Raw genomic sequence first — 19,850 nt, 5'->3', positions numbered from 1 at the left:
TGCACGGTCTGCCTGTGGAAGCAGTAATGTTGCACTTAGTTTTTCACAGGACTGCACAGTATTCTGTGAAAACCTTTTCCCCCCCACTTGACTGTATATTCACAAACAGCGGCACATTACTGTTAAACATTTCCTGTATTTTTACGGTAATTTGTTACAGTGAACACAACAGGCAAATTAGCCGAATGAAAATGTGTTTTGTGGGAGACCGACTTGCTGTTTTATGTGAGTATTCTTCTTTGCTTTGAGTAAAATTTAACTGACATATTAGTGCCTTTACCTGAGAAAAGCATTCCAGTGCTCTTTCATTCTCAAGTAATTGACCCACTTTGTCCATATAACACATCTGGCTCCCAGAGCCGCCCTGTAAGGCTCTGAGTCTCTATAAAGTGAAACACCATCCATAAAATCTCCATTAGAGCAGTGCTGCCTGGGGGTCAGCGCTCCACTGTAATGCCTTCACACGTGGGGTTAGAGGTTAGTGCTGTTGACATTCCTTCCATGACTGTCTGATATCAGAGTGATTGATAAGCCCGAGAGAAGCTCTGGGAGGTAGACACCCTCTCAGCTCCTGAACTTAAACATTTACGTTTAAGATCTGCGCCTTTCAGCCTATCCGCCCTTGCCTCTTCTTCTCCGCCTGTGCATCTTGTTCCCCCTCTGTCACCTGGGTGTCTGGTGGATCTCCAGTGAGGCTTAAATGTCACACGGGGATTGACCTTGGAGACATCGTAGCAGAGAGTGTTTATCTGGCTTTCCTCTTAGCTAAACCAGATAAAAGAAGAGAGCTGTGATTGATCGCCCACTCTTCTCCTGAGCCTTCATAGGTTTTCTGTTAGCGCTTCCATGTGAATGTGAGCTACAGTAGAAGGCTGTGAGTTACTGTCAAATTCCACACCTTCTGAGTGCTGTCGGCCTTGGAGGCATGGTAAAGACTTCTACCTGTGGACAAGTACATGAGTGGCAAATTTCTTTATCTTTTGATACATTTCAAGGTTTTACTGCTGACAAAAATGGGTGGGAATGATGACATGCAGAATGTGTTTTAGCCTCCTCCCCTATCAAAACACAAGTTAACAGGCTCTTATTGACAAATTGCAAAAGCAGATAAGAGTCACTGATCAGTTCCAAAACAGGGCTCTTGGAAAATACTTACCAGTAGCTAGGTGGAATGAGTCAGTGTGTACCCGAGGTGCTTTCAGATATCTCTTAGCATCAAGATGGACTTTTGTTTGAAAACAGACATGAGAGAGAACAAAGGGTTTTTCTTTAATCTTTATGCAGGCTGTGTAAAATGAGGATACAATTACAGCTTTTATAGATACTTGTGACTTACAGTAAGAAGACAAATGAACAAAGCACACCCAGATTTCCCGTAGGCCAGTCAGTCATTAGGGCCCACTCAGAGTCCAGCTTATCTTTCCTAATCAAATACTCTAGCCCCACAAAATCACATGTAATTAGAGGTTCTCCATTTTTTCCAGTTCCTCTCGGTCTAAGCTCTGTGACGATAACCTTCCTTGCTGCTGTTGTCTCTGGTGTCTTTGAGTAAACAAATAAACAAACAAAGTTGGAAACAGACGGGCAGCAGCAGGGCGGGCTGGTCAGGGTTCAGTCGCCAGGGCAACGGGATCCTGCCTGTTAGTTTTCCCCCTGGGAGGTGTGTATGTGTTGTGGTGGGGTGACTTGTTGTTTATTACTGTAATTTGTCTGAGTGGCTCTGGAGAGATTTCAGAGTTCTTTGAAGAGGGGCGGGATGAAGCCTGGAGCGTGCCATGCTGTGTCCGGGATTTGGGCCCAGTGTTCAGTTCATCTAACCCCTGCCTACAACCAGCCTTCACCCGGCCTCCACCCATTCTCTAATCTTCCTTCGCAATGCTTTACACTTTATCCCAAATCCTTCTGGTCCTTCAGGCTCTCACAAATAGAGAATTCTTTCCTGAATTCAATCGCAAATTGCAAAGCTGGCAATTGTTCTGCTGCAGGAGTATCGGCATGTTAGGTTATATTCTGAAACTGATTGGAGTGGTCTTGTTTTAGACGTAAAGGCTAATTCACGTGGTAAACGCCCAATTGCTGTGTGGCAACAGCTCACCAACCCTCAAATGTTAATTCAATTCAATTCAATTTTATTTACAAAGCGCCAAATCACAACAAAAGTCGCCTCAAGGCGCTTCATAGATACAGAGAAAAACCCAACAATCATATGACCCCCTATGAGCAAGCACTTTGGCGACAGTGGGAAGGAAAAACTCCCTTTTTACAGGAAGAAACCTCTGGCAGAACCAGGCTCAGGGAGGGGCGGCCATCTGATGCTGTGGAAGAGAGACAGAGGTTAATAACAGATATGATTCAATGCAGAGAGGTCTGTTAACACATAGTGAGTGAGAAAGGTGACTGGAAAGGAAAAACTCAATGCATCATGGGAATCCCCCGGCAGCCTACATCTATTGCAGCAACACTAAGGGAGGATTCAGGGTCACCTGGTCCAGCCCTAACTATATGCTTTAGCAAAAAGGAAAGTTTTAAGCCTAATCTTGAAAGTAGAGATAGTTTCTGTCTCCCGAATCCAAACTGGAAGCTGGTTCCACAGAAGAGGGGCCTGAAAACTGAAGGCTCTCCCTCCCATTCTACTTTTAAATACTCTAGGAACAACAAGTAGGCCTGCAGAGCGAGAGCGAAGTGCTCTAATAGGGTGATATGGTACTACAAGGTCATTAAGATAAGATGGGGCCTGATTATTTAAGACCTTGTATGTGAGGAGCAGGATTAATGAAACACTGGCATGTCAAGCTCCAAAGGTTTAATATTAAAATGTCTGAGAAGAACTTTAAACATCAATTTGTCAATGATAAAATGTGCATCTGCTGTCACTTTATATACTGGTCTAAAAAATTTGATCACATGACCATCACACTTTAACACAAAGTCAGTTAAACTACAAGGAACCCAGTTTGTCCAGATAGAAAGCATAAGCGATTGGAATTCGACTTCACCTGCTTTGGCGCAAATGGCAGTGATAACAAGTGCACTAGAGAGCCAACAACAAGAGAACCTCTCCAAAAGGAAATAGTTTTGCATGTAGTGGCTTCTGACCGTTGCTCTCCCCTTATTCCTCTGGGAAGAGTTTTGCTTTTTGTTCGTTTTTGTTTTCACTACTGGTAGCATGAGATGGCAGCCCATTCAGGTATCACAGGTAGTTCAGCTTCTACAGGATGGCACAATCATTATATGATGTCACAAGAAAGTTTGCTGTGTCTCTCAGCACAGTCTCAAGAGTGTAGACAAGATAACAGAAGATAGGCTGTGTTATAAAGTTTGACAAGCTGTAGAAGGGTATCAACCCAGCAGTGGGATCAGTATCTGCTCCCTTCTGTGAGGAGGAACAGGAAGAGAACTACTCGTGTGTGTGTCTGACTAAATATTCAGAAACAGGGACCATAAGGGTATCATAAGGGCCTGATATCCTTTTAGTGGGACCTCTCCTCAGAGACCAGCTCCATGCAGCTTGGATGGGATTCATCAGTGAACAGCAGAACCGGTGCCTAGTTCTCTTCACAGATCAGAGCAGGTTCATACTACGCACATGTAGTAGAGAAGAAAGACTCTAGTGAGTGTTATGCCATCAGTAACAAAGGCTGTAATGCCACTGACTGGCCCTCATGTTCCCCAGACCTGATTCCAATTGAAAACCTCTGGGACTAGTGCATGTCATGCTCCCAAAGAGCTCCACAGACTGTCAAAATGCTCATTCATTCCTTTAATCCAGGTCTGGGAGAAGATCCCCCAGGACACCATCTGCTGTCTCATCAGGAACATGCCCAGACGATGTTAGGAATGCATACAGGCACGTGGGAGCCATAAGAAGGACTTGGCTGTATTATGACACAAGCTGGATCAATCTGAGATTTCACTTTTAAGTGTTAATTATTGATATGATTTTAAATCCAGTCCGAAAAGGGTTGATTATTTTGGTTTCCACTGATTGTTCTTGTGTTATTTGGTTCTTAACATATTACACAATTCTTGTTGGTAACTTGAATATTTCATTCATCATGATCCATTGTGTGATTTAATTGTTCCTTGAGAGTTTTTTTTTTCTTCAGTTTTTATGTAAACAAAAAAAAATTCTGTTTTCAGTGCAAGTTTAAGTGTCAGAAGATCTAAAAATATCTGGCTGGTGGCTGTCTGCATGTTTAGTGTGTTTGTGTTCTGACATAGGAAGCCGTCTTATGCAGCCCAAAGCCATCAAAGTGCATGGCCGTCTGTCTCCTGTGTCCACCGTGGGTGGGTGGGGGTCACTTAGTCCCAGACTAAGTTTAATTGGTGTCAAGCAGGCCACAGTGAAAAGCCATCAGAAGTAGGGAAGCTCAGTGAGACAGGAAACCTTTTATAAGGGGACTTCCTCCATCTGCATGACTCTGTCCCTTTCTGTCCTATTGTCTCTGCTCTATATCCCTGGCTCTTAAAATCTCTCACCACCACTCAGCTTCCATCTGCTCTCTTCCTCTCCCACTCACTCTCCACTGGCTTCAAACATTCACTATTTACCACCTCCAGTCCCACCCTCAATGCTCACTCTCTCTTTCTCCCACTGTGGTATTGTTTTTATGTCTGAAGGCTGTCCTTGGGTAACTGAAGAAGTTTGTCTCTGGGGGAAACCCGTGACCACAGAACCAAACCGAGCCAGAGGGCCTAATGATGAGAGGACTTCCTGACAGCTTCTACTACAATACACACAAACACACATAACTAGTCATAACATGAAGCTGATGCACTAGACTATATTTTTACGTGATTATTCTCAATGCATTATGTAGCAGACATTCAGACAGCTTTCTTGTAATCAAGCTTATGTGTAAGTTCATTAAGGAATGTCTGGGTTCCTGGGTGTTCGGCTACTTTTCTGTTTACACGTCTACCGCTTCCCACGCTGTCAGTCTCAATACTGACATCACAACTCTAGTCCAATCATCTTCTCGCCAGCCTTCTTTGAGCTAATCAGCCTCCGCTTTGCGTGGTTTAAATATTTGCTCTCTGTCATTCTCCCTTTCAGACTGTCTTTTATGCATTCCACCTCCTCCCCATCTCCACCTCAGACACATCAGCCAGAGCTCTATTCAATCCTCAGTCTTCATCTTCACTACCATCACCAGCGTCTAGACTCCAGGAGGTCCTGTCCTAAGTCCTGTCACTGCTGGGATTCCATCTAATCTTAAAATACATTTCTCTGTCTCAATAAATCATGTTCAGTTCTTCCAAGATGACTCTCCTTGATGAAATTTCCCTAAGTAGTCTTCAGGAATAGTTCTCCGGGCTTCTTGAATGACATTCAAAGCTCTTCTTTGGATGTTGGCTGTTTTCTCTTGTTGAGGTTCAGGCTCTGTGGAGGCCTACTTATGACTATCCAGGTATGTTTCCACTGACTGGATGTTTGTTTGGGATCATTCTCATGGTGAAAGAGGGAATCTGTTGCCAGTCAGAAACTTTCCATATTATATTGCGCAGTGGGTCAAAATCTGATGGTACTTTTTTGCATTCATAATTACATCAATTTTGACTATGCAGCTGCAAACCATGTCAGGGGTTGACAAACAAACAGATGAATATAGCCACTCATTATTGCACTGTTTTCCTGACCTCAACTATACCTACTGATGATGAAAAAATTTGACTTCATCACGTCATAAGAAATCAGAGCCATGTCATTCCCACTGGTTTTCAGTACAGCTGAAGGGCAATCATCTCTCAGGTCTTGTGTTAGGTCTTTGCCGAATTTAAGATAAGATAAGATAGAACTTTATTAATCCCTCGGGTGGGTTCCTCTGGGAAATTCGATTTCCAAAAAAGCACAGCACCGACAGAAGTTACAGAGTTATACACACACACATATATAAATACAGAGACAATATAAATAAAATATACGAAGGGGATAAATAGAATAAATAGGAATAAAAATAAAAATACAAGTGAATTGCACATTTCAAATATTGAGTCTATTGCACCGTTGACTATTTACAAAAGTATTGCACAAAAGGTATTGCACAGTGAGGTGAAGAGGCACTACAGCTTAGTTGTTCCCTCCTTTGTCCTCCTGTTTCCCCTCCCTCTCCCCTCCAGAGAGGAATTTGTCCTCTTTCTTAGTAACATGACTTTCAGATACTGTGCATCTGCCATAGAAAGGTTTTCAGGCTTGCCTCTTCTTCTTTTGTCCTCCACTTGTCCAATTTCCTCAAACATATGCCATGATTTTGTTAAGAGCTCTTTGGGAATCACATTGTTGGTGCAAAACACTATTTTATGCCTGTCATCCTGTAGTATCTTTGGCATTTTTTGTAGATTCAATTAAAGAAATGGAAACAAATTGTGTTTTTCGGTGTTAGGCTGCTAGTAGCAAATTGCCTAAAGATACAATTTCAGTTGACTATTATGTATAGACACAACACTACTTCATCGCTTGAGTTAGGTCCCTTTTCTGCTTGAACGATCGATAGGTCAGTGATTCATAGTTTTCATAATGTTGAGTGCTTAACAAACACAACATTTGTCTTAAAAATGTCCAGGTACATGGATTGGACTGAAACGGTCTGACACCTTGGGAACAAAATATAAAGGAATGAGGGGTTCTTCAAAACTTTTACACATGTAAAGTTCAAAACTTTAAGTTTCAGTATGATATGAGAGTTTATGTTAAAGCGATTCAGCATTAATGGTTAAACGGTCTTATCAGCAATGCATCTTTTATTTCTTTTCAGCACAAACATTTTTGCTTATATGTACACAAACCCATGCACACAAATAAAGATAATGAAGCAGCTGCATTTCCCAAGTGCTGGCTGCTGTGTTTTGTCAGCAACTTTAACTGTAACCGTAACCCTAACTGTAATTACTGTTGCACAAGAGCAACCAGTCAAAGAAAACACCTAACTGCAGTGTAGACAGCTTTTCTTTTTATGCAAATGCTTATCTACACAAGCACACCTGGGCACACCTGCCCTTCAAGTATGTGTATATATATATATATATATATATTTAATACAGTCCTCTTACTGTTTTTATGCTGTGATTTTACTTTCAGTATCAAGCATGGATGTGGTACACAAAGAGATACTTTCTTTTTGTCTTTGTTAATGGACCTGTGCCAAAAATGTTATAGGGAAGTCTCTGCCACCCTTTCGGAGAAATACCTATGAGGGTGTCAAAGACCATGGGAGAACATTCCATTCTGTGCTGGTAAAGGTACGTCACAGCACGCCGAAGCGCTGGAAAAACCATATTTGTCGCAGGAACCAGGAAGCAAAGAGTGGGAGCAAGTACAAACTCATCCTGACAGCTAAGCAGCAACGGTGGACGCCTAACTGCCATTGTGATGAAAGTATGCACAAAGTTCGTTTCTTGTTTCATGACAAGACAAGCTCACACACTTCCAGTGAAACTATCTGAATGATCTGCTTAACTGACGGACAGAAGATACCTTTAAAAAAAAATCCAGCAGGTTTTCTTGGCCTTGTTTCTGTAACAGCTATTTCAATGAAAAAAGAAAGCATCCCTCTGTTTATCTTTGAACCAGACACTCTGCAATCAGCCGTTCTGCCAACCTGTGTCTCTTCTATCTTTGTTCCCTTTCACTCTCATTTTCTTTTATCAGACTCTTCTTTTTTTCTTTCAGCGTCTCCTCCTCCTCTGCACCTCTCTTTCTGAACACCCCCACTCCCACCATCCTTCCCCTTTTCTCTTTCTCTCTCTTTCATTTCATTATTTCTGAATGCAAACCTTTTTTCTAAGTCCCCCCTTTTTTTCTTTCTGACCCCCACCACCACCACCACTTTTTCTCCGCCCCTCTCTTGTTCGATCCCTGACTCAACTTTCACATTCCTGGAGCATTCCTGTAGGATTAGCCTTTAGCACTCTCAGGCTATGCAGAGGCCACAGCCCCCCCACTGTGATGGTGGCAGGCACTAACGGACAACAGAGAAAAGTGTGTGTGCAGGCAACTGTGTGTGTGTGTGTGTGTGTGTGTGTGTGTGTGTGTGTGTGTGTGTGTGTGTGTGTGCACTATCCTCTCACTTTCTTTCATCCCTTCCTCTGCCCGGCCTACTGCCCCGATTCCACCAAGCTCAGTTTCCATCACAGATAGCAGCCTTCAGGTCCCATTCCCAGTGTCCTAAGAGCCTTCATTCAATAAATGATCAAAATTCAAAAGTGCTAGTGACATTACTATTTATTTTGTGTACAAAAAAAATGTTGTGAAAAAAAACTGCAGGTCGCTTCTTTGACTCAGACATTTATCTGAATTTGAAAGGATACAAATGCTATGCTATCAGTTTTCAGGGTGGACATTTGTTAAACAGGAAAAGCATAGGTGTCAGGCTCTTGCACAGAAGAACAGACACTTTAACAGATTACTGTTATAGCAACTTAAATGCCTCCTTTGGAAGTGCTGTTTCCAGATTAAATACTCTTTCTGGCCACCAGGGACACCTAACTCAATTTAGTGCACTTTTAGGTAAAGATGACCTGCTGAAGTTCAAACTGAGCATCAGAATTGGGAAGAAAGGTGATTTAAGTGACTTTGAACATGGTAGTAGTGGCTGGTGCCAGATGGGTTTATTTTCCCACACAACCATCTCTTGGGTTTATAGAGAATGATCTGAAAGAGAGAAAATAACCAGAGGGCAGCAGTTCTCTGGCATAAATGTCTTGTTGATGCCACAGATCAGAGAAGAATGGACAGAGTACTGTGAACAGTGTTGGTCAAGTTACTTGAAAAAAGTAATCAGTAACTAATTACTGATTACTTACCCAAAAAGTAATCCCGCTACTTTACTGATTACTTATTTTCAAAAGTAATTAATTACTTAGTTACTTAGTTACTTTTTAAAAACACGATTTACAACCTGAATAGGTAATAAAGCGATAGATCTGTCTGGCCAATTCTACTTTTTCTGCATAATCCATCATACAAAATGTAATCAAATGGAAAAGTCCCTTTTTAGAACTTGTTTTATTAGTTTTAATCTTTTAACTTTATGCATCAAGCAAAAATTTAATTATATGCAACATTCTCTGACTGGAAGAAATTAGTTTAACATTTAAACCTATTTTCTGCAAATTCCAGCACATAAAATATTTTTTTGTGTGTGTTTACACTCACTCTTTCAAATAGATGCAAGTAAAACACAGCAGAAAATAAATAAAGTCAAAGACTAGCAGTCCTGTTGCTCTATTTTCACCTGTAAAGCAGGAGTAGGGTAGGCGGCGGTTTACCCTGGTGCAGGTGTGCCGCAGCGGTCAGTGGAAGAATCCACGAGTTTCTCTGTGAATTTCCCATTACGTTGTAGCGCACTCGGTGCTTGCTTGGAAGTTTAGGGGGTTTTTTTCGCTGTAAAAAGAAGTTTTCTTCCCAGGCACAACGGACGCTAATATTTTTGTCACTTTTTATGGAATCAAACTCAAAGTAAGGTCAGAACTTCCACGCTTTAAACGCTGCACGCTCATACTCTCTCCCGCACTCGATATATTATCCATTGTTGATCTGCACACAGCTGTTGTCACGAACGGCGCACTTGCTTACGTCACTGTCATGAGACATTCTTGCAAAAAAATCACGGTTTTCGTAACGCAGTAACGCAGCGTTCCTACGGGAAAGTAACGGTAATCTACTTACCGTTTTTGCAATAGTAATCCCTTGTAACGCGTTACAAGTAAAGCATTTCAAACCTTGAAGCAGACGGGTTACAGCAGCATTTTGGGTGTCACTCCTGTCAACTATAGTTCACAAAGGCTCACCGAAACTGACCAACAGATGGTTGGAAAAATGTTGCTTGGTCTGATGAGTCTTAATTTCTGCTGTAACATGACATTCAAAATGATGGCTAAGAATTTGGCACATGAACATGAAATTGTGAATCCATCTTGCCTTCTGTGAACAGTTCAGGCACCTGGCGTGGGTGCAATGGTGTGGGGCATTTTTTTTTGACACATTTAATAGTTTAAAAGCCACAACTTAAATGAGTATTGTTACTGAAGGATATCTTCTGGTGGCTGCTACCAGATGTCATGGTCCTGGGCCGTGTTGGCCCAGTATTCTTAGTTTCCATGTATTTTTGTATTTCGTTCCTTATTTAGACCATGTTTTCTGAGTTGCCCTGTTGTGGTGTTCCCTAAGTGTTTTCCCTTCATGGCTTTTACCCCCTGTGTGCCCCTCTGTGTATCTGTGAGCCCTCGTCTCTCCTTATGTTTTATTCCATGTTTCCCCTGCCCTTTATGTCTAAGTTCTCCCCGTGCTCTCTCTCCCCCCTGTGTGCCCTCTATGTATTTATGAGCCCTCGTCTCCCTTTGTGGTTGTTTCATGTTTCCCCAGCCTGTTATGTCTGTGTTTTCCCCGTGCTCTCTCTCCTCCTGTCTGAACCTCTGTGCCTGTACCCGTCAGTGTTATGTCACCCCGCCCTGTCTCGTTATGGTTATCTGTGTCAGCTGTGTTCCCCGTGTGTTCCCACTTTCCTCGTTAACCCTCTGTGTATTTCTGTCTGCGTCTTCCTCTGTTCGGCGTCGCGTTCTCCCTCATGCCGTGTGTGGTTCTCCCCGTGTCTTCCAGTATATGTTACTTTAGCCTTTCCCAGTTTAGTGTAGTTTTGTATTGCTTTTTGTATCATCGTTATTGTTTATCACTTATCAGCAATAAAGCTGCATTTTGAGTTTATCCCCCGTGTGTGTGAGTTGCAATTTGGGTCCTCATCCTGCCTGCCACACGGCCGAAACATGACAGAAGAACGCGACCACAACATGGACCCAGCAGTTCACAACCCCTCCGCGGACCTCCAGGACGACGCGAACATGTCGGACCCAGCGACACGGAGGAGGGGGATCGTCGGGACAGTGGAGTCTCTCTGCGACAAGTGGCTGCACTGTTCCAGTGAGGAGGAACGAGAGGAGTTCGCCCGCCAAGTAGGGGTGTGCGTATCTGTGTTCCCCTGGTTATGGGAGACGCTGCACCCCCTCGTCAGCGACTTTCTCGTCTCCACCCTCCAACTCCGTCCGCAGGAGCAGCGGCCCGGTGGGCGTGCACCTTCACCAGAGCCGTGCCGTTGCGCCGTTTCCCCGCTGTCTCATGAGCCAGTAGCGGTCAGAGTTGGAACGGTGAGGCTCGCCACAGACACACCTTCCGCCCGCACCCCGCCGGCTTCCGCGTCTTCACCGCGGTCTGGCCGCACGGCGTGGCGCACGGAGACAACGGAAGCCATAGACTTTGGCGAGGAAGAGCGGCAGCAGGTGTTACGGGCTTATCGGGAGGACGAGCTCCGGCGGAAACCCTGGCTCATCCCGGAGGAGGACCTCTCACCTGCTGCACAGCCTACCAGCCGCTCGCCGTCTCCGATCCGCTTAGGCTATTTTTCGCCTGCCTCATTTCTGGCAAGGATGGGGGCGGACGACGGGGAACTCACCACTACGTCACCCTCTGTGTTGGCGCCATCAGCGCCCATCGCGCCAGCTTCCTCTGCTCGAAGGAGGCGGCGCGCCCGCCGCCATAAACCGGACAATGCTAAGACTACAAAACATGAAGTGGACGGCGGGTTCATCTTTGATAGAGCTATTTTTGTCGACCCTGAGCCTGCCATTTCTCGGACAGTTTTTTCTGAGCCTGCTCCTTTTCCTGCTCGTGTTTCTCCTCCCAGGTCAGTTCAGTTAGCTCCCTCGCAGCCCCTCACAACTCAGTTAGCACCCTCGCAGCCACCCTCAGTTCAGTTAGCTCCCTCGCAGCCACCCTCAGTTCAGTTAGCTCCCTCGCAGCCACCCTCAGTTCAGTTAGCTCCCTCGCAGCCACCCTCAGTTCAGTTAGCTCCCTCGCAGCCACCCTCAGTTCAGTTAGCTCCCTCGCAGCCATCCTCAGTTCAGTCAGCTACCCTCCTGGAAGCCCCCGCTGCCTGGTATTCTCAGCATCGGCATCTTTTCCCGTCAAGATTTATCGCTAAATCATTCGATCCTCCCTTGAGAGAGAGACTGCATCCTCGCTGCCTTCACCCCAGTACACCAGTGTCACCCCCAGTTCAGGCCCCAGTAGCTCCAGTGCCACCTGTAGCGCGGGCCCCAGTAGCTCCAGTGCCGCCTGTAGCGCGGGCCCCAGTAGCTCCAGTGCCGCCTGTAGCGCGGGCCCCAGTAGCTCCAGTGCCGCCTGTAGCGCGGGCCCCAGTAGCTCCAGTGCCGCCTGTAGCGCGGGCCCCAGTAGCTCCAGTGCCGCCTGTAGCGCGGGCCCCAGTAGCTCCAGTGCCGCCTGTAGCGCAGGCCCCAGTAGCTCCTGTAGCCCAGTCCCCGATAGCAGTATGGTCCGCTGGTCAGCTTCACATTCAGCCAGGGGTCTCAAATCTCTCTGGCTCTGCATCAGCTCCTGCTGGGAGCTCGGATGAGCTCACCCAGGACTCCGCGGCTCCCACGCCGCCATCTACCTCGTCAGCTGGAGGGTCCGAGGGGCCCGTTCAGCCTCCTGTCTCCGCTGGAGGGTCCGAGGGGCCCGTTCAGCAACCTTCCTCGTCAGCTGGGGGTTCTGGAGAACCGCACCAGCCTCCTGTCTCCGCTGGAGGGTCCGAGGGGCCCGTTCAGCAACCTTCCTCGTCAGCTGGGGGTTCTGGAAAACCGCACCAGCCTCATGCCACGTCTGCTGGAGGGTCCGAGGGGCCCGTTCAGCCTCCTGTCTCCGCTGGAGGGTCCGAGGGGCCCGTTCAGCAACCTTCCTCGTCAGCTGGGGGTTCTGGAGAACCGCACCAGCCTCCTGTCTCCGCTGGAGGGTCCGAGGGGCCCGTTCAGCAACCTTCCTCGTCAGCTGGGGGTTCTGGAGAACCGCACCAGCCTCATGCCACGTCTGCTGGAGGGTCCGAGGAGCCCGTTCAGCCTCACGCCTTGTCTGCTGGAGGGTCCGAGGAGCCCGTTCAGCCACCTTCTGCTACGCCTGGTCCAGCCTGTGCTTCGTCCGCTGCAGCCTCTGAGCCTTCGTCCGCTGCAGCCGCCTCTGAGCCTTCGTCCGCTGCAGCAGCCTCTGAGCCTTCGTCCGCTGCAGCAGCCTCAGAGCCTTCGTCAGCTGCAGCAGCCTCAGAGCCTTCGTCAGCTGCAGCAGCCTCAGAGCCTTCGTCAGCTGCAGCAGCCTCAGAGCCTTCGTCAGCTGCAGCAGCCTCAGAGCCTTCGTCAGCTGCAGCAGCCTCAGAGCCTTCGTCAGCTGCAGCAGCCTCAGAGCCTTCAGCCTGTGCTTCGTCTGGTCCTGTGCCCACCGGGCCATGGCCAGCACGCCTGACACTGGAGAGCCGCCGCTGCCTTCCGCGCGGCCGGCCCCCTGAACTGCTCCGTCGTCTCCTTCGCCGCCGCCGCTGCCTTCCGCACGGCCGGCCCCCTGAACTGTTTCCACGTCTCCGCCGTTCCCGTCCGCACGGTCGGCCCCCTGAACTGCACTGTGTTTTGGGTTGTTTTTCTTGGGCTCCGGTGTTTGCTGTGCTCCTTTGTTTTCTGTCTGCGTCTTCCTCTGTTCGGCGTCGCGTTCTCCCTCATGCCGTGTGTGGTTCTCCCCGTGTCTTCCAGTATATGTTACTTTAGCTTTTCCCAGTTTAGTGTAGTTTTGTATTGCTTTTTGTATCATCGTTATTGTTTATCACTTATCAGCAATAAAGCTGCATTTTGAGTTTATCCCCCGTGTGTGTGAGTTGCAATTTGGGTCCTCATCCTGCCTGCCACACGGCCGAAACATGACACCAGAGGGATAATGTACCACGTCACAAAGCTCAAATCAACTCGAAAAAGTTTCTTGATTTGACTATCGTGACTTCACTGTACTCAAATGACCTCCACACTCAATAGATCTCAATTCAATAAAGCACCTTTGAGATGTGATGGAAAAGAAGATTTGCATCATGACTGTTTAGCGGGGAAATCTGCAGCAACTGTGTGACGCTATCGTGTCAATATGGACCAAAATCTGAGGAATGTTTCCAGTGTCTTGTTGAATCTATGCCACCAAGAAATAAGGCAGAGTTCCAAGCTGGAATTATAGAGAGCTTTTCTTGTTCTTCCAATTCTGACAAAATGAAATAGAACAAGCATGAAAATATTAAGTCATCTCAAGGAAATACACATGTTCTAAATAGGACAAGTGGCTGCAGACATTTCGCCACAGTAAGAAAATCAGTACATTCTGTTTTTTATCAGGATGTGTGGTAGTGGCTTCACCTTGTAAGGTTATTTTTTTTGTGTGTGTCAATGTTGCAAAATGTGGTCCTCAAAACTACTACTATTGCAGGAACTACCTGAAAGGTGCTCTTGAATACTGCAGCTGCGTTATGAAAATGTAGGCCAAGTTAGAAATTGATGGGTAGATGTGCCTGTTCCACACTCATTTTACGTTTTCATATATTTGTAACCTCACGTATGACGTACCATCAAGTGGTGGGCAAACATATAATATTTACTGGCAATGATAGCGTAGCTCGTATTGTTTTCACATTATGAGACTGTGCGTGTGTGTGTATTCGGCAAAATGTGGTGCTGGGGACACGAACTATATGGGGAATAACACAAAGATGGTTTTGTCTGCTTCGTCAGGAGTTTATACGCTGTTTGTCTGTCTGTGGACAGATTTTCTCAACATCAGAGTGTCACAACAAAGCCATCAAAATAAAGGCTGAGGACAGCAATGGGTGTGGTCTGAAAACTTATTGGCATTGTGGCTGGTTTGATCACATCACAAGAGGATTTCTGGTTCCTTTTTTAAATTGAAGCAGATCTTAAAATGTCTTTTCTAAAAAACTGCACAAAATCCACACAAAGCATCTTGCAATAGAATTACAAAGTAACTGGAAATAAATATCTCACTGTCAAAAAAACATTCCAGTCTAAACAAAGCCGTGCTGTCCCGAACAGAAAAGAGAAACTGAACTCCTCACGCATCCTTTCTGTCAGTGTTCATTAAACTGCAGCTGCTAGCGGATTGATATTACTGTTATTTGAGTCATGCTAATGATCCTTAGGAACAAAGATGATATCTTTAGATTTTTTTTTTTTTAAAGTGGATGTCTGGACCGAAGAAAAAAGGATCACTAAGATAACATGAATTAAAATACTGTGGCATATTCAGGGACACTCTGACCTGTCTCTGCTCTCCTTCTCACCGCTTCTTTTTCTTGTTAATCCGAGCCTTCAAGTTAAAAGTGAAGTGCTATGAGGTAATCATTCCCTCTTTCCTGTTTGTTCTTGTGTTTCTATAAGGGGGCTTTGTGTTGAGTCAGTGTTACATGCCAAACTGGTAGCACTGGCCTACCACATGTGGAAACACTCACTTCACCTCCCGGGATGAAAAACTTGGCATGGACGAATGGGAGGAGGGGTGGGAGAAATAGAGAAGGAGTGTGTGTGTGTGTGTGTGGGGGTGAGAGAGGCAGGAAGAAATAGATAGAGGGAGAGAGAGAGAGAGAGAGAGAGAGAGAGAGAGAGAGAGAGAGACTCTTTTTGCTCAGTATCACCTTACTTCAGCCAAAATAAAAGTATGATCAGAGCCAAAGACGCACCCCAAAATCTCTCAGCTGTTTCCCCTTGCACTGCTGTGAACATGACTCATTTTTATCTGTGCTCCCCCCTCCCTCACTTCCATTTACTCTACCCTTTTCTGTCATACTCACAGTCTAACTCAGATGCCTATTCAAAAATGTTTGCACCTAATTCAGTGCTTCTTGCTTTTATATATTTCCTGCTTTTGCTAAATCCATTGGTTTTTTACATATTTACTCTTTTCTTTTTCTTTTTGGTCCCTGGCTCAGTCATTTTTTGGGCTGCATACCTCCACTCTTTTTGCTCACTTTTCAGCTAGTTTCTCTCCTTATCCATCCCTATATCTTAATCTCTGCCCTGGCTCATATTGCAGTTCTTTCTGTAAATGTACAGTGCAGTATTCTGTTCCCCGACATCAAGCTGATTGCTTTCTGTCAGACTGTACTGCTGTAAGGGTCCCCGGGGAGACCCGGTCCCTCACATCTAAACATCTGTCCATCCCATTACTGTAGCTCTAGCCGAACCTGAGCCCCTTTTACCCATGCTGACAGCAACACTGGCGAGAATGGGAATGATATCCAGGGGAATGCCGCTGTTCCCGGGTGTCTCCTCAAAGCTCCTGATTATGTGAGGCAGCTGGTTGAGAGACATGAGGGGTCGCCAGGCGACGTTCCACTAAGGTCCCGGATGTTTTCATAGTATGGGTATGGTTTGAAGCATGTATGCGGATCAGTGTGAGGATGGGAATGCACGTCCTGCACCGGGCATCAGTCGGCTGGGTCGTTTGGCAGGAATGTGAGTCAGGAAACCCATAATGGGACAGACTGTGTGCGCTGTCTGGATGACTGTTGTTTTTTAGCACTGCGAGGTACAGAGGAAAAGGATACGGCTAGACGTCATGGTATCGACATTGATGATGATGATGATGAAGATATAAAAAAGAACAAAGACTTTTCAACTAAAGCAGAAACAGCTAGGGAGCATAATCCCTACATCTCTTATATCTTTAAATTAGTGGTTTGCGACATCAAATATATTTTGATGTGAATTTCATGGATGACATTTGATTTTATGTCAAGATATTAGGGGAAAAATTTTAATGGTTACCATGAAATATGATACTAAACACATCTCTAAATGCATTTATTAAAAGAGCTTTTATTTTTGGCTATGCTTAAGTGCTCATACAGCGTGTAGAGTCATCTCACATTTGGACTCACAGCAGACTTTTAAAAGAGCTGTATTAATGCAGCAGAAAGAGCGATAGCTTCTGTTTTTATTCTTCACTTTCTTTTCATTAAAAACTGGTACCTGCATTACCCGCAACATACCTCAGCTACTAACAGTCCTGGTGGATGTTTTGATTTATCATGCTCGAACCTCTACCCTCTTTTGAAAGATGGGGAAAGCCAAGGTGCCAGACTTGGGGCTTCAAAGCGGTAGCAGACAAATTAATAGGGGCTATCAGGGTGGCTACATCCATCTTTTCTATAGTCTGTGGTTAATGCACAGCATGTCACAAACTGCAGCAAAACTGTATTTTCTTTTTTTTTTTTTCTTTTTTTTTTTTTGCCTGTCCCGTTTGGCTCTTTTGCCATCAGAATTGTTGTCTAAAGGCAAAGAAAGATGCCCAACGGATTTACTTTACCAAATTGACCATCCCAGCCTTGCCGTAATGGTCCATTTGATTCACCTTTTATTGTTTATTTTATTTTCACTTACTGAATATGGGACAGACTTGACTGGGGGAAAGAAAGGGAGAAAGAAAGAGGGAAAGAGAAACAGCTGAGAAGAGGGACGGGGGAGAAGGGCAAAAGACAAAAACCAACAGAACGGGCAGAAGAAACAAAAAAGAAAGAAAAGAAAAAAATGCATATATCAATCACCTGGATCACCTGCTGAGAAAGAAAAAAGAAAACAAGCAGAAGAGAACAAGAGTAATAGAATAAACAACATCACAATGATATATGGGAATATGACAGTAAATACTAAATATTAAACATTATTGTGCAGCACATAAGATCAACAGAACACAGTGTGCTTTGAGGTAGGAGCCAAAAAGGGTGTAGTTTGTGGGTGTGATCACCCGTGTGTACACCTGTGAGCATGGACGCGCTTGTTTTTTTTAAAAAAAAGGTTCCTTCATGTAATGATCTGCTAGAGGGTGTGGGGGGCCACAGCCCCGTCCTCCAGGGCATGAAGCAGGTATGGAGGAGATCAAAACTCCAGACATCCAGAGGCCCCCAGAACACAAGAGACCAAGGAAAACCAACAGAGGGGCAGCCGCGCCACTGTCCCAGAAAGAGCTGAGGAGCGTCCCAGATGAGGGTTCACTCAGCAGCCGCGGAGCAGAAGCCAGGGGGGGTTGCAGTGACGCGCCCATGAGCTCCGCCGGCAGCCAGCCGTGCCTGAGTGACCGAGCCCCAGGCCGAGAGGCCGGGGGCACCCCACCTCCGAAGTGGCCCGAGCAAGCCCCAGGCTCCAGGCCCCGATAAGCGGCCGCCAAGGAGTGAGCCGGTGTGTACCTGGACGCCCATCCCCGGACACAAAGAACCACCAACGCACCGATATCTGAGGGAGTCCACCACTGGCAGGGGAAGTGGTGGTGGGGGGAGATAGACCTCCAAACCTTGGAGGGCCTGAGATGTCCCCAGAGAGGTGGCGCCTGACACCCAACCTGACATATAGACACAGACATACAGGCACACACAGACACAAACATCCATTCCCACCCTCATGCTCTCATATGCTCTTACTCCACACTCAACCAACGTGGAGACAGACATAAAGAGACGCTGTACACACGATCACCCTCCCCAAGCGTACTCTACAAACCGGGTCTAGGTACCCTTGCCCCTGGAGGGGGGAACTGCACCCAGACCCAGGTGGTGTTACCCTTTTCCCTGCGGTGGGGGGAGGCAGACCGCCCCGACTCCGCAGCAGCAGGGAGGCCCCACACTCCAGACCGCAGTCGGACAGCCAACTCCTCCTAGCCCCCCCGCTCCAGCAGGTCGCAGAGAATGGGGGTGAGAGAAGACTCCAAACCTCCCTCCACCCGCTCATTGTAGTGTTGATGCATGTGTGTTCTAAGGTGCATTTAAAACCCAGGAGGGCATGGAGCTACCTGCCAGAGAGCAGCAGGTAAGCGCATGGTCCCTCCTGCTGGCCCTCAATGTCTACGTGTATTCAAAATTGAGAGGTGGGCAACGACGCCAGGGGTGGGGTGTACACCCTGATGGTACTTTGGATTCCGTGTATCGTGCCCACCCCCAAGATCCTATATGTATGCGTAATGAGAGTGTGAGTAATGTGAATGTCTAAGTTGTGGGATAAAATTGAGGCAGAGGCAGCCAGAAGGGGGGGGGGGGGGGGGGTAGCCTCCTCTGCACCCTGGTGACATACCCCTACTCCAAGGTCCTGCATGTGTGGGTGGTTGTGGTGGAGCGGGAAGAGGGAGGCAGCTGGAGATGGGGAGGGAAGAAAGGGAGGGGCAAGTGACCCCTCCCTGGGGCCAGCTCCCCCGCTGACCCCAGTAGGCACTCCGCGACCCGCCAGGGAAAGGGGGCCCAGGCCCATCCAGACCGGGGCCCAGTGCAGCAGCGCCTCCCGGCCCCACAGAGCCCGGGACAATCCACCCAACCCCACCACAGAGAAAACTGCACCCACCCCACCTTCCACTCATCTTCCAGACTACATGAGACAATAGACGCCCAGGCTGAGATCTTCCTCCACCTCTTCTGCAAAACTGTATTTTCAAGTGGCATTGAGCTGCCTCTGCTCTGGTGGGGAAGTCGATAGCAATTCCAGGGTGATGCTGGGATTTGGATTAACAAGTGAGAGAGAGACAGAGAGAAACGGCCAAAGTCACATCCATCATGACCAGCCATAGTTAGCAAACCAGAAGCTTTTCCTGAATAATAACTCAAGGCAGGAATGTTTCAGCTATGTCTGTATACTTCACTGTGATGTCTATGGCACATTTTCTTCTCTTCTGCCTTTGTTTCGGTCCCCACTGGGACACGTGAGTCGGTCCCCAGCAGTTAGTCTCTCAGATAAACTAAACAGAATCCTACTGTGGCTTTGGCCTGTGGTCAAAGATCAGATAAGAGCTACAGGTAAACACAAACACGGTTTGGAGGAAAAACAAAGATCAGATGATAAATGATGCACACACGCTTGGAAGCACATACCCACAAGTGCAACTCTAACTGTGGCTCATTGAGCAATGAGAACTTATTTGCATCAGCTAAATATTTTTAGCTTGTAGATGGCTTAGTACCAGAGCCATAACCACACCCTTACACAGAAGTATATATAGATAATCTCTT

At 46.5% G+C, this 19,850-nt stretch overlaps 1 long non-coding RNA gene across 1 annotated transcript; it reads right to left on the bottom strand.

Annotated features, from left to right (window-relative positions):
- Window positions 1-209: 209 nt before the first annotated feature.
- LOC147312745 (uncharacterized) lies at window positions 210-1,570 on the bottom strand. The gene is made up of 3 exons (XR_015124926.1): window positions 1,337-1,570; window positions 1,157-1,225; window positions 210-942 (listed from the first exon to the last, which is right to left on the bottom strand). It is a non-coding gene; the product is annotated as an uncharacterized LOC147312745 (long non-coding RNA).
- Between the last annotated feature and the right edge of the window lie 18,280 nt (window positions 1,571-19,850).

Source organism: Aulonocara sp. 'chitande type north' Nkhata Bay, linkage group LG15 (genome assembly GCF_057382095.1).
Source record: "Aulonocara sp. 'chitande type north' Nkhata Bay isolate Kocher_YH1m ecotype deep benthic linkage group LG15, A_spYH_male_GT1.1, whole genome shotgun sequence".
Lineage (NCBI taxonomy): Eukaryota > Metazoa > Chordata > Actinopteri > Cichliformes > Cichlidae > Aulonocara > Aulonocara sp. 'chitande type north' Nkhata Bay.
Note: the sequence above shows the minus strand (reverse complement) of the source record. Positions and strands in the feature narration are given on the sequence as shown.